The sequence below is a fragment of the Ambystoma mexicanum genome, chromosome 12 (assembly GCF_040938575.1).
Source record: "Ambystoma mexicanum isolate Mex_15411 chromosome 12, UKY_AmexF1_1, whole genome shotgun sequence".
In the NCBI taxonomy this organism is placed as follows: domain Eukaryota; kingdom Metazoa; phylum Chordata; class Amphibia; order Caudata; family Ambystomatidae; genus Ambystoma; species Ambystoma mexicanum.
In genome coordinates, this window is record NC_090936.1 from 101,568,418 (window position 1) to 101,582,503 (window position 14,086).

Consider the following 14,086-nt stretch of genomic DNA (forward strand, 5'->3'; position numbering starts at 1 on the left):
TCGGGATAGAATAATCAAAGGGACGTGAAGAAGAATGACTGGGAGTATTCAGGTAGGAAACAGGGAAACAGTGATTCTGGGGAATGTGGTTTCTAAGTGCAAAAGGGTGTCTAATGCAGTCACCAGATGCGGAGGGGATGGTGGATTCTCGAAAAGGAGGATCATTGGGTGGAAGGGAGGTCGAGTTGATACAGCCCATAAAAGCTTTGAGGACATCGTCTTGCTCGTCCCTTTCGACGGTATAGTACCGCGTCTCACCTGGGGTATTCCCCCCAAGCATAACCCTGGACTCTCCTACCCAGGTGATCGTCCCTTATTCGTCCGCCCCAAGGGTTGGGATCTGAGAGCGCCACCCCTTCCCTGGCCACCTGAATAAGGGATTCTCAAGGTCTGTTGAGGAGAATACCCTCAGGTTTCTCACAATATTTAATGTGACATATGCAGAATTGAAAACGATATTTGCTGCAGGATCTTAACCTCTGGCATCCTTCTGGGCAACCCTTCAGTCCATTGTTCTTCGCCTGCCAAGCCATTACAGAAATGTAAAGGCCATATGCAAATCAGGCTTTGCCCCACCCAAAAATGGACATGTTTACATCCTTGTTGGGCCTCATTGGTGAGGAGTAGCTTGGGTCTCTAGACCCAGCAGGCATGGGACCGACATCTAGGCATACCTGTCCCAATCAGGGTGACAAAGTAAAATAAAAAAGAGGTGATGGCTGGAAGATTTACAATGAATCTGAACATCTGGCATTGCTCTGGGCAACTCTCCAGACCATTGTTCTTCACCTGACAAGCCATTACAGATTGGGAAAGACATATGCAAATCAGGCTTGGTCCCACCCCAAAAGGGGTAGTCCAGCCCAGACTGCTAGGTCACACCCCTTCTGCAAGAGACCACAAGCATCCCCAGACATGTTTCGGCCTTGGTGGGCCTCATCAGTGAGGAGTAGCTTGGGTCTCTAGGCCCAGCAGGCACGGGACCCAAGTCTGGGCATACCCGTCCCACTCGGGGTGACAAAGCAAAAACAAAGAGGTGATGGCTGGAAGGTTTACAATGAATCGTAATCTCTGGCATTGCTCTGGGCCACCATCCAGACCATCGTTCTTCGCCTGCCAAGCCATTACAGAGAGAGAAAGACCATATGCAAATCAGGCTAGGTCCCACCCCAAAAAGGGGTGACACTTGCTGGCTGCACTACCCTTTTCACTGCATTTTTTATTTATTTCGCCTATTGTTTATTATTGTCTCTCCTCTGTCTGCACTTTCCACCCACTTTCCCCCTTTCCCTTTGCCATTCACTTGCACGTTCTTAATGTCACTGGGCCTAGTAAGATCACTATTTTTGTTCTCCCCTGTTCCCTCCCTTTGCTTGGTCGCGCTCTGAAACACTTGTGTATGAGCGCGATATAAATAAAGTATCATATCATATAAAATCTCAACTAGGGAGAGAAATATTGGCATGGCAGAAATAGCTACATTTTAATGAAAAAACGAATGTAAACAAATCGTTTTGGGAGTGGTGTGAATATGTGAATAGGGAATAGAAAGGACGTGCAAATCTGAAAGATAACATTGTAATACATATTACATAGTTCTTCTATCCACCAGATATAAGAAGAAATACAATAAAGACAACATGAAATGATGGTGCAAGTGGGTGCTGGTGATGCAAGTATACTGTTGTTTAATGTAAAGCGCTTTGGATGAAAGCGCTATATAAACTAAATAAATACAAATACAAAATACAAGTGGAATATTGAGGGAACGTCTAGCAAACATGCCAAGTCATGTTTTGGTAAGTCTACCTTCCATCAACCAATTAAAACATATGATCCAGGGTTCAAGGGGAAAATGAGTGACCTTTCGACTACACCTAGCAGCTTTTCTGAAATTATAATACCCTCAAATTTGAAGATTACATTAAAAAAGAAGAATTTTTGCAGTATGCAAAACAATAACAACAATGATAGGATTTTAATAATTGCTACAAATAGCAATCTACAACACCTAGGGCAAAGCAAACACTGGTAGCTGGACGGAACAATTAAATGTTACCCAAAACCATTCTATCAATTGTTCACTGTCCCTGCAACAGTACACTCATAATTGATAACCCTAGTCTATTATTTATTGCCAAAACAAACAAGAAAGACTTATGGGGAGTTATTTTCAAAAGTGAAAGAAAGTATTGATGGTCTGCAGCCAGCGAGATACATGTAAGACTTTGAGAAAAAACAATTGAGGCAACTGAAAAGGTATTTAAAATCACTTCCAATGTGGGTTATTATTTTCACTTGGTGCAGAATATATAGAAGTAGTAAAAGGGGGTAGTACCTTTTTTCTCCATATTAAATTTTGACAGGTGGCCCGCCCCTCCCCCCCCATTTCCGGGGTTAGTCCCACCCACTTTTGATATACATTTGATTGCCCCCTGAAATATTTGATTAACCCCCACAATGATTGATATAAATTTGATAAGAACCCTGATAATTTTGATATCAATTTAATGAACCCCAAAAATGTAATCAACCCCCACATTTTGATATCATTTTGATATCAGTTTTATATAAATGTTATATAAAATGTATATATATTACAGAGGACGTCATGCCACTCCAGATGTTTGATGGTATTATACAGTTGAGTTTGCTTTATCAATCAGTAGCATTAAACTTTGATATACTTGTAATATACATTATATATATAGTAAAAAAGATGCCTTTAGGACCGCCTAGACATCTGATGGTGCCCAAAAATAACCACATAATTTAGAATTTGCTTTATAGGCAAAGCATGGTTCTGAGTGCCTACACAAAAGCTAGAGCTATTGGTCTTGATAATGCATGTGCTTGCAGGAATGCACTGTTTTTTTTAACACCAACTACATGCTTTATACGTAAAGTTTATTCCCTGCACAAACGTAGGAGCTACTGACTTTGGCCATGCTTGTGTCTTTTAAATTAACACAATGTAGGTGGAAAAGGGCTGGTTTAGAGTCACCAGCCTGTTTTCTGATAGCTTGCTGACACCAGCCTTCCCAGCTTTCTGATGCCCCCAAGCTGTTTACAGGGTTCCAGAGCCCATGAGGCACATGGCCCTGCATCAGACAGCTACAAATGACAGAGCTCATCTGTTGGTGCAGCACTACAAGTGTTTACTGCTGCAAAGAAGGCAGTGGGCTGAAGTTACTGTGGGACAAGATTGGGGGCTTGCTCTGCGAAGCTCTGGGACAGCTGATGCAATACAGTAACTCATGGTATTTGGAAGGACAGGAAGGGACTAGCTCGTAATGTATGAGCTGGCATTTGTGCATTCTGCAGACGTCAGCAGAGAACACACATGGGTATTGATAAGAAGGTTTTTATTTTGCTGAGTTAGAGATGCATGACACGACTTTCCACGATGGTCCGCGCCAGCTGTGTAAATATCGGCTCCAGAAATACAAACGTGGGCTGCTTATTTATAGTCATCCGTGGGTGCCCAGGGTAATTATATTTTCTGATACAATGACTAAGGAAGCCAGCTATTTTATTTTCTATGCTGACAATCATGCATTTTTGCAGAGTAAGCAGCAGGATATCTGTGTTTGTGTTGATAACACTTCCAGCAAGGAGGGGTGTGGGGTATCTGTCATTACCCTTAAAGGGGCACTTCTGACTGGGGAAGGAGGACGGATACTTGAACCTGTGTGGATTCTGTACCTGGAGTTGAATTTCTGGCAACTGGCCCAGCATTGGAAATACCCCTGGGCTGTTGTGGCACTGCTGTGGGGCTGATTGATTGGATTGGGTTGCAGGCCGGGACTGCGAGGAAAACTCCAAGGAGTCAATTGGATGTGTTGCAGATCAAACAGTGGGACTCAAGAGGACGGCCCCCGTGGAGTGCTCTGATTGCAGGACAGCACTGATTGCTAACAGCATCATCGACTGCCTTCCAGAACATTAAAGGTGAGCAGTGTTGGTCTGTCGGTCTTTAACTATTTAATCTGTGGCTTGAATTAAATATGGGACTTTTGTTTAAAATGCTAATACTGTTTTTGTACAGTCTTGATTCAACAAATATTGTGCCTAATTTCAAAGTGGTCTGTTTGAAAACAATAGGTTACATTTAAAGATTTAAAAGAATGTTGTTCCCAAAATGTATACATGCAAACACAATCACAAATGGGGAGCTAGACTCTTTCAAATAGAACAGTTTAATAAAATGTGCCCTTGAAATGGAAGCACTGCGTGCTCGAAGCTGTGAGTCCTGTCCTAGGCCGCATAACTCACTGCAAACTGTATTCTGCTAGAGAAAGCAAAGACTCTTATACATTTTCTCTACACTCTGTCCGATTATTCACAGCTTATTAAGCTTTCCTTTAAGATAATACATTTACGTGGCTCGCTCAGCGTTCAATAGAGGAGGATTGGCATTTTGTTCAATTGCATTTTCACGAACGGTTTCAATAATCTTGTGTTCTTTGGTGTTTATTTTGTCACATGTCAGCAGTGTGGATCTGTATATAGGTTGCACAATGTCAATGCTTTTTTATAAACATATAATATAAACTTGAGGGCGTCCAGTACTCTGGACAGGACTGGGCTAGTATTTTATAAACGAATCGCATGCAGAAATGGTCTCTTTCACATAAATTTCAGCTTTTAAAATTCAAGTCCCTGAATATATTCTTCTTTATACATCTTAATATATACATGTCATTTCTTGTCATTAAACACAACTTTGTCAGTGCTCTGAATGTATACAAAGGCAGGTAATTGCTGAAGCAAAATCTACACATTCAGCTGTGCATTTAATGTACACCTCCTCCACTCAATCAACAAGGAAGAGACGATCCCCAGATCAAGGTATTGCAACTGTGTCAATAGGGCAGGCTCTCTTGCAAGTCCTGATTTAGTCACAAGGCTCTTTTACATCTTAAATGAGTGCCAGGATATTTTAAAGAATTCTACGAGTGGTGTTTCATGCATAGAAGTTAGGAGCAGTTGGAGCTGAAAGCCTAATTTGATGTATTAATCAGCACAGAAATATAGAGGCTATATTTGCAATTCAGACTCAGGGCCTGGTTTACAAAAAAAGGGAAAAGCCTCGTTGGAAAATGCGCTTTGTACCAGGCCCTTGAAAGTTTATACCCATCGCCCCCATTCATTTTCTATTCTTCTGTCCGCATTATTCTGCTTTAAGGGAAAGCTGGTTATTACTGTTATTAAAAAACAACGATTGGCACTACAACAGTTAAATCAGTCTATAAGATACTGTGATGCGCTGAGGTTAAGTTTACACAGTTTAGGGTTTCCCAGTACCCGTGGAGGGTTTGGTGTAAAAGCACAAAACTATTGGGACTCTGGAACATGGGAATAATGGTTAGCGCTTATTTATTTATTTAAATTTGTATTTATTTATTTGTTTTGCGCCAAAGCCCATGGGCATCCAGGCTTTGGTGCAATATGCTATTTTTTGTCTTAGTATTTTTATATTTTTCTCTTTTAATACTGTATAACTTTTGAATTGTACAACTGTAGGTTTTGATCTTTTACAGTTTACTGGTGTGCTATTTTTGTCTAGACATTTAAGGTTGACCTGCTGATTGGAGTTGCAATAAAACACTTAACTTTCTTAGCTGCATGGCACACCTCTATCTATCTCTATCTCTCTCTCTCTCTCTCTCTCTCTCTCTCACACACACACACACACACCTGTATGTGTATTGATAATGTAGTATTTGTTTTTGTTAGAACAGCGTGAATAAATGTGCGGTTTTTCTACACATCTGTCATGCTTTGTAAGAGGAGTTTTTCCCTCCTTCTATCAATTATTTGTTACAGCATACCTAAAGTTATGCATGATATGAATGGAGTTTATTTTTTACATGGCTAGGTTAGCTTAGGGCATGTGCAGTGAGCTGCCTGTGCTGCTAACAACTTATCCATCAGCCCTACATGGGTAGCCATTCCTCTTAGGATGATCGGGAAAAACGCGCAATTGAAAACAAAATAATTTCCAAAACAAAATAATTTCCAGAAAGTTGTGTATCAAAGCTTGACCCTCAGACTGAAACATTAATACCAGTATTACAGGCAGTATCGATACAGGGAAATATACTTTGCAATAAGCAAATGAAAATTGCTGCTATGATGTCCTATTCTGATTCTATATTCTTTTCTATTTTCTTTTTAGAGACATCAGACATGGAATAAATGGATTGTGGATCCCGGAAAATGTCAGATGCTGTGAACATGGAGATTTGTGCATCTGATTCAACACACCCTGGCTGTTTTGGGGACCCAAGGATGAGGATCACATGTTTTTGCTGATTCGTCAAGGGGCATTGCTGGGATGTGGCCCCCAGCAAGAGTGAACAGATGTGGCACCCCAACGCAGTGGAGTTGTTCTTCAGATTCATCAAGGGCCAGTGGGATCAGGCGGATCCCTACTCGGTTGAGCTGTTCTTCAAATTCAGCAAGGGGCATTGTTGGGTTATGGCTGCCAGCAAGGGCAAACTGATAGGGCACCCAAACAATGGAGTTGAGCTTTTGTGGTTCCTCAATGGCCCTCGTCAACCGGTACCCTGAGAATGAGCAGGGGCCTTGGACGCCGCAGCTATCCACGATCCGGCGTACCCATGACGGTGGCCATTGTTTTGCCATCACAAGGGGTCATGCATCTGGGGAACCATCACTATCAAAGCGCCAATCCTGGAATGCTATAAGTAGTGGTATTGACCCCCTTTGCCAGTGCTACAGGGTGTGCTGGTGGACACTACAGTATTTAAGTGTGAAGCATTTTTTGCGGGGGCCGGGGTTGGGGCCGCCATATGTCGAATGATGCATTTCAACATTTAAAGGTATGGCACGTGTCAAACACAATGGATGGGCTTTAAACAGCCTGTGAGGGGTATATTGTTGAAGAAAATATACAAAGCTGTAACATGTTTTATTCACTGTTTCTAGGTAAGATGGAGAAAGCCGTGCATTTTAGTTGTAGGTTTCCACATAGTGCTCAAATGCTGAATAAAGAAGCACAGGCACAGCACTGCAAGCTTTAACAGCCCCAGAAGGCTGAAAGACTGAGGCCAGGGGGTGGGGGGGTTAAACCCATCAGGAAGATCACCCATAGATATCTGCATCACAGATCCAGGAAACTTTGAACTCGATTTGGCTATCAACAAGAAGGGAGGAGGTCGAGGACTTGGCTGGGTTGACTGGTAAAAGGGTTTCAGTAGTGATGTATGAAAAACAGGGTGAATCTTTTTCCAAGTGGCGAGTAATCGAAGTGTCCGTAGAAACGAGGAGCCAACTTGTTGAGTCTCAAGTGTCTGGGTAAATAACGCGATGAAAGCCAGACTTTCTCTCCGACAGTGTAAGAAGGACCGGGACACCTCCTGGTATCCGCAAATCTCTTTATGTCCATCCTGGCCTTTTCTAGATGCTCTTTAGCTTGCTTGTGAATGGTGATTAGTTGAGCAATCCAAGCATCTACTGAAGGAGTCAATGTGGTTGGTGGCAAGAGTGTGGGTAATACAGAAGGGTGGAACCCTTGATTACACAAGAACGGACTGATCCTTGTCGTGGAATGATCTGAATTATTGTAGGCAAATTCAGCTACAGGAATCAGAAGCGACCAGTCATCGTGTACCTTTGATGCGAAACAACGTAAATACTGTTCCAGGGTTTGGTTTACTCTCTCAGTAATTCTGTTAGTCTGTGGATGATAACCTGATGACAATGCACGTTGGATACCTAGTTGTCAACAAAGGTACTGTCATGCAGCAACATCCTTTACTCCCCACCTTGGGACGCCGTTGAATGGGCGGCCCGGCTCGGCACCAGCGGAGGTATAGGAGGCCTTCGGAGTCCGCGGTGTCGGGTCGTGGCTCGCTGGCGTCACTTGCGGCTCAGCACCTTACAGCAGCGCCAGCATCGGCCGGGCAATGCCACACAGCAGCGCCAGCATCACGGCGCTTAAGGCAGCGTTGTGGATGGAGGCTGCCATGGCGTTTGTGGTCCCGATGGCAATCCCGACGTCCTGGCCGCACACGTGACACCGCGCGTAGCATTACAGACTACGCATACACGCGGGTCATGTGAGGTGTGTAGAGCCAATCAGGAGCAGTTCCAAGTAAATCATGTGACCGGGAAAACACGGAATAAAAGCAACACTCGCTTTCAGTCATACGCTTCTCAGCTATTTACACGGCGTGTTGCCATTTTCTGCTCCTGAGCGACGACTCAGCTACCTTGTGTTTTGGACCCTGTTTTTTTGGAATTTTGGACTGATTTGGATTGCCCTTCTGTATTGAAATCCTGGTATTTGTGCTCTCAACGGTTTTTGGACTCTGGACTTGGTTAATGGATTGATCTTGTTTCACCCTTGGATTTGTTGAACTGGGACACTTTGGATATTGACGTTTTCATAAACCACTGCATCTTGCACCCCTATCTTGTACTTCAGAACTTACAACCCACAGGTGGTCCCTGGTTGAATCTTTCCATCTCTCAGGGAGGGACATCTAGGTATTCAAGTCCACATCTGTCTTCCCAAAGGTAGGAGGTTACAGTCCTTAAAGTATTACATTTATTGTACTGGCGGTATTGCTTGTCTAACCCGCTCCTTTTCTTTTTTTTAATAAAATATTTTTTATTGTTTTGTAGGTACAAACAAACACAACAACGTAAGGTAGTTGACATTTGGTCACTACACTTAAATATTCAAACATTCAAACATCTAAACACACAGGTATACAGTTCTTCCTGGCATCTGATTTATGTTTGCATATATTGTGAGGTTGTAACATCTGATATTTCTTGAGTTCGTTTCGATGGCTTGTATCAGTTCATTGCTCGACGCTCAGTGTCCTCATGGCTCTTCCTTGTCTACCTTCAGTTGTCCTCCCATCTTTGCCATATCTTGGCCGCTTTCTCTGGGCATCCCCTTGTAGTGTACACTCTCGCTTCCATTGGGACACATATGTCCACGTCCGTTACCCTTTTGGCATATTGCGGTGGTGTGGCTGAGCCCCATAATTGAGCTATATTTCGTTTTGCGAGACTAGTGGTTGTTGCAAACATGAGTTTTTCAAATCTGGATAGCTCTATATCCGCATCTATTCCCAGTATCAGGAGTTTTGGGTCCATCGGTAATTCGCAGCCAAGTACTGTTGACAGTCTATCGCAGCATTGTTGCCAAAAGTCCTGTATCCGCGGGCATTCCCATACAATGTGGAAGAAGGTTCCTCTCAGGTGGTGACATCTTAGGCAGTTGGGGTCCGTCGCCCTTCCCCATTGGTACAAGGCCTCTCTGGGATAGTAAATCCTGTGTAGGATTTTAAGCTGGACCAGCCTGATTCTGGCTGAGATTGCTGATTCTCGGGGGTACATAAGTGCCACTGTCCAATCCTCTGCTTGTATTTGACCCACGTCTCTTTCCCATTTCTCTTTAAGTTCTATGAGCTCCTTCGTGGCAAATTAATTGATGGCATTGTACATTGTGGATGTTACTTTGTGCCCAATTCGTTCCATCACTATGTTCCTCTCAATCGGGGTGCATTCTGGTACATTCGGTAGGTCTATTTCGCTTGCAGTGAGTGCATGTCTTATCTGCATGTAGTGGAAGTGCTCCGTGATGGGAAGATTGAATTTGTCTTCCAGGACTTGGAATGTCTCGATTTCTCCATCCTGTACCAAATCTTCTAGTGTCTGTATCCCCGCCTCCTCCCAGGCTACCCATTTGGGAATTTCTTTAAGTTCTGGGAGGTGTTTATTACACCACAGGGGTTGTTTCAATGTGATCTTCCCCTCCCATCCCAGGTATTTATGCGCATCTATCCAAATCTGTGTTCTCTGAGCCACCGTTGTGGGTGTGGCTTGTCAGGTTTTCTTTTGATAGAGGCTTTCTAGCGGGGTGATTCCATGGTCCGTCTGGGTGTCTGCTCTGTTGTGCGGTATCATTGGATCGGCATGCAGGATATCATTCACCACTGACATTTGGGCTGCCCAGTAATACGTCTGTAGGTTGGAAGCCCGATTCCTCCCTCCCATATTGAGCGCTGTAGTGTTTTAAGAGCAATTTGTGGATGCCCCCCTCCCCATAGCAGTTTCCTGAGTGATTCATCTATTTTTTGAAATTCTATCTTGGGTATGTATAGCGGCGCGTTCTGGAAAACGTATAGAAATTGGGGGAGGGCCAACATCTTGAATAGGGCGGCTCTTCCCAGTAGGGTGAGCGGAAGGGTCATCCAGTGCTTCACTTCATTTACGAATCTATCCCTTACTGGGTGCAGGTTTTCCCCTATATACTGTGTTAGGTCTGTTGAGATTTGTATCCCTAGATATCGGAGCTGTTCTTTCTCGGTCTTAAACGGCTGTTATCTAGAGTTGCTGCATCGAGACCCTTTATTGGAAAGATCAGGGATTTATCATAGTTTACTTTTAATCCGCTAAAGGTTCCATATGTGTTTAGTATATTCGTTATAATGGGGCAGGAGACTGCTGGGTCACTAAGGTAGATTAGGAGATCATCTGCATATAAGGACACCTTGTCCTCACCAGTTCTGTGCCCATTGGAACCCTTTTCAGTCCAGGGACTCTCTTAGCATTATCGCTAGTGGTTCAATTGCGAGTGCAAATAGCATTGCGGAGAGAGGACATCCCTGTCTGGTGCCCTTCCCAAGTTCTATGATTCGTGAGGACCAGCCATTGACTCTAATTGCAGCTATCGGGGCACTGTATAGGAGTTTGACCCAGTTTGTGAAATGCTCCCGAAATCCCATTCCGCCCATGATGAGCCACAGGGCTTCCCAATGGACTGAATCGAAGGCCTTCTCGAAGTCGATAGTTAGCAGGGCTAATGGGTCCTGTAGAGTGGGTGATCTTTCAATGGCAGAGTGTAGTCTGTGGATATTCATTTGCGTGGATCTCTGTGGCATGAAGCCGGATTGGTCCGGGTGGACCAGGGAGGGTATCACTGTTTGCAATCTGTTGGCCAGTATTTTTGCCAGTATTTTGGCTTCGGTGTTAATAAGAGAGATTGGGCGGTACGAGCTGCATGCGTCTGGAGGTTTGCCTTCTTTGTGTATCACTACTATGTTGGCTTTCCTTAGGTCCAGTGGTAGAATGTCCTTTTCCTTTGCCCGTAAGAACATTTCCTCTCTCCTTTCCAGCCATGCCAGCATTTTGCTGGCTTTGTCTCCTGTTTCATATATCCTTGCACATGTAGTTCTGTGCGCCTGTTTTGCGCACGTCAGCGCCACGTTGTATAGTTTTTTTTGTGCCACTTGTAGAGATGTATTGTCATCTGCCGCTCCTGAGCTTTTGAGGTTCTCCTCAGCACGTCTCACGTCTGCTTCTGCTTCTTCCACTTCTCGCCGGTGTGATTTTTTGTGTGCTGAAGTCCAGCTCAGGATTTCACCCCTTAGAGTTGCCTTATATGCTTCCCATACTATTCCAACATCGTCCACAGAGTCCTGATTTAGTTCAAAGTATGTTGCGGTCGCTTCTTGGATTTTCTCAGTCAGTTCTGGAAATCCTAGGTAGTATGCATTCAGGCGCCACCTCAGTGGGGGTTGTGGTCTTTCTGTCTCGAGCAGCATCGTGAGTGGGGAGTGGTCTGATATCCCTCGGGGCTGCAGAGTTGCCTCAGCTACTTTGTGCACATTTACACCAGGGAGGAAGAAGTAGTCTATCCTGGACATCGACCCGTGTGCACCCGAGTGGAAAGAGAATTGTTTCTCGTCTGGATGGAGGTCCCTCCATGCGTCTTTCAGACCCAGTGCTGATGCAAAGCTGGCCAGTTTGGTCGGTCTCGGCGGATTCCTTCCTCTTTGATGTGTGCGATCCTCAGTGTTGCTCATCACCTCATTCAAGTCCCCGCCCATCACCAGTGTATCCGCTGGGTTGTTCACTATTATCAGCGTGATTTCTTCAATTAGGGGGGCCATTAGTGCTGGGGGTGAATAGATCGCCATTGTATGATTTGGTTCCATAATGTGCAATGCATAAACACAAATCTGCCCCCCGGGTCTTGAATTACCTTTGTTATGTCTATCGGGGTCCTTTTGTTTATCAGTATCAACACACCTCTCGAGCCCATGGAGAAGTCTGCATGGATTGCTGTTCTGTACTTGGTTCTCTTGAAGAATGGCAGTTTGTGCCCGCTAGGTGTGTTTCGGTAAGCATCACTATATCCGGATCATGTAGATTAATGTATTGTGTTACTAGTCTTCTCTTTATGCTATTTCCCAGGCCATTCACGTTCCATGTCATGAAGGCAAACTTTTCTTCCCTATGTCCAGCTGTAGCCATTGTTCACTGCGTTCCTTGTCATATGCAGGTGCAGGAACTTGCCATCTTCAAGTATGTCATGTTCGAAGTGGTCCTGATGGACCAGGTGTCATTTGGATACCTGTGTAACTCCCTGTTCCCCCTCCCCATACTCCTTCCCCAACTGAAGCATCTGTCGCCCATTAAACAAAACATTTGTCTAGTCTAACTAATTTTGAGTGCTTAGGTCTCTTTGGTCTGAGTTTACTTCCGTATGCACTTGCTGCTGTGGGGGATCGTGTCGTGCTGGTCCGTGGGCCGCCAGCATTTAATTTCCGGATACTGTTTTTGCTGGGCAAGTTACGTTTCATCTATTGTTGTAGTTATTCATCTTCTCTCTGGGGTATCCCTCCCTGTTCTTGGTGGTCTGGTCCATCTGGTGGTTCATTTTGGCGCAACCTGTTCCTTCTTGTCTCATGCCGTCTGTGTGGATTCCATTCCCCCTTCAGATTTCTTTCAGCCCAGGTCCAGGCCTCTCTGGGATCAGTAAAGTGTATTGTGGTGCTGTTGTGGTATATCTTCAATTGCGCAGGGAATAGGATGCCATATTTTACGTTTAGTGTCTGTAGACGCTTTCTTAGGGGGTCAAAGGACTGCCTCATCTTCTGCACTTCCCTGGTGAAGTCTGGAAAGAAACCAATCCTGGAGCCGTTGTATGTTATCTCTCCTTTTGATCTGGCCATCTGCAGCACCGCATCCCGATGCCTGTAGTTAAGAATCTTTGCTACTACAGTTCTTGGTTGTTTTCCAGGTATTGGGATGCCTGTCGGAACTCGGTGTGCTCTTTCTATTGAGAATAGTGATGACAGGGTTTAGGGGCAAACAAGTCGACGATCCATTGTCCTAGGAAGAGTTCCATGCTGTCTCCTTCGGCTTTTTCCGGCAACCCAAGAATGCGGATGTTATTTCTTCTTGACCTGCCTTCTCCTTCCTCCACCCTGCTTTCCAGTACCTTAATACGTTCTAGCGCTCTGTTCATTTGCTGGCCCATACCTCTCAATTCGTCTTCCGCGACCGATATGCGGTTCTCGGCCTCTCCGGTGCGGGATGAGAGCTTCTGGAGGTCATGCCTCAGTAGGGAAACTTCTGTCGATATGCTGTCCATTTTGACTTCGATTGAGGTCCGTGAATTGGCAATGGCGGTCATCACGTCTCTCAGGGAGAGAGTTTCTTCGGGGTTTTGTATGTCTTCCGGTCTATCTGGTTCCATTGGCGGGGGCAGGGTGGTAGTTGTGAATTGCTCCATAGTGCTCTGGTTGCCCACTTTCTTTGTTGTTATCTTGTCTTTGCCCATTTTGAGAGCTGTTATTGTGTGGGAATCGGACTTTGATGTTCCGTTTCGTCTTATGTGGTGGTCTGTTCGGTATTAATTTTATTTGCTGGGAGGTTGCTATCTCAGACGTGTGTTGTACTGTGTGGCTCCTTGTTCAGTATGTATCGCACTGCAGTGGGTGTCTTTGCTTGCTGGGCTGGTTATGGGATCTCAGCTTCCTTCTCCCCCCGTGTTGGAGTCACACGTGTTGCCTGGGGGGTGTCTCAGTCGATCACTCTGGGTGTGGGGCCTATCTCTTCCCCATTTGGTCAGTTCCAGAGTCTATTCAACCTCTCTCATCACACCCTGGAGTCAGGGTCCGCCCTTTCACCCACTTCACTGTTTTGGGGGGCCCAGTGTGTTCACGGTGCCTTCAGTGTTAAGTCGCGTGTCCCTCCTTCCCTTCTCCTTACCTACGTGAGCTGTAGAATGTCAGCAGGCGCTCAACGATAA